The sequence below is a fragment of the Pteropus alecto genome, unplaced genomic scaffold (assembly GCF_000325575.1).
Source record: "Pteropus alecto unplaced genomic scaffold, ASM32557v1 scaffold226, whole genome shotgun sequence".
Lineage (NCBI taxonomy): Eukaryota > Metazoa > Chordata > Mammalia > Chiroptera > Pteropodidae > Pteropus > Pteropus alecto.
Window position 1 is genome coordinate 1,743,172 of NW_006440132.1, and position 1,259 is coordinate 1,744,430.

The 1,259-nt window shown below is 40.7% G+C and overlaps 1 pseudogene; it reads left to right on the forward strand.

Moving 5' to 3' along the window:
• The first annotated feature begins 298 nt into the window (after positions 1-298).
• LOC112484067 lies at positions 299-417 on the forward strand (annotated as a pseudogene).
• Positions 418-1,259: the final 842 nt, after the last annotated feature.

A 1,259-nucleotide genomic window follows, 5' to 3' on the forward strand; every position in this document is an offset into this window, starting at 1 on the left:
TCCAGCTTCTAAAAGCCAATTTGGTAGCGAAAATAACCTTTTTTTTTGCACACTTCAGCTGGGAGGTAATAGGACGAGGGAGCTGACTGGCAGATGGCAATGCAGAAGGTGTCCCCTTTAACAGGGCTGTGGGTTGGGGCAAGGTGAATGACAGCTACTCGCCAGCCGTGCGGCCTTGAGCAAGGTACTAAATCCTTTTGAGCCTCAGTTTCCTCATTATAGACATGAGAATATCTATAAATATCTGAGCCATGTTATAAGAAGTGAATTACACATAAATTACAAGCAAACTACACCCATCTATGGCCATGCTACCCTGATCAAGCTGGATCCCATTTCATCTCGGAAGCTAAGCAGGGTCTAGCCTGGTTAGTACTTGGATGGGAGACCACCTAGGAAGACCAGGTGCTGTAGGCAGAAAAAATAAAAAAATAAGGGATCGTAAACTGACAAGGTCCTTGCAATCTGTGAGGTCAACCAAGGGTTGCCTTGCCTAAAATAAAATAAAATAAAATAAAATAAATTTAAAAAATAATAAAAAAAAACAACAAGTAAACTACATGCGTCATGTGTGAGCACAGGACCTGACAGTAGTAGGCGCTGAGCAAATGTTAGCTATTTCAGTGGACTTCACTTGTTCATTCATTCATTCATCACTATTATTTCCTGAATAAATATTGAGAACATACCACAGTCACCCATATACCTGAAAAAACTTGACCTTCACAATTAAGAGTCCTGGGTTTGAGCTCTGGTTCTGCTACCTACTTGTTGTAAGACCTACAGATGGGAACCTCTCTGAACATCAGTTTCCAAATTTGTAAAATAAGGATTTCACCTCGATTGTGATTGTTATTGGGATTAAATGATACAGAGACTGTGAAGGTACTGACTGTAAAAATGACGTGTGATAGATAATCAGGTTAGTTGTTGTTATAATGATAAGAGCACTCACTTAAAAATAACTCTTCTAAGCATTTAATATGTGTTTAACTTATTTCTCCTTATTACAACTGTAAAAGGCAGCTATTGTTATTATTCTCATATTGCCTATGAGGAAATTGGGGCACGGAGAGGTTAAGTAGCTTGTCTCCGGGTCATTCAGTGGGTAAGAGGTGAAGCAGAAATGGAACCCACACAGTCTGGCCCTAGAGTCCTGGCTTTGGACCACATTCTCTGCTGCCCAATAGTTGTAATCAAAATAGCGGGCAGTACTTACTCAGTGCCAACTCTGGGCCCAAAGCTGTTCCAGAAAGCCT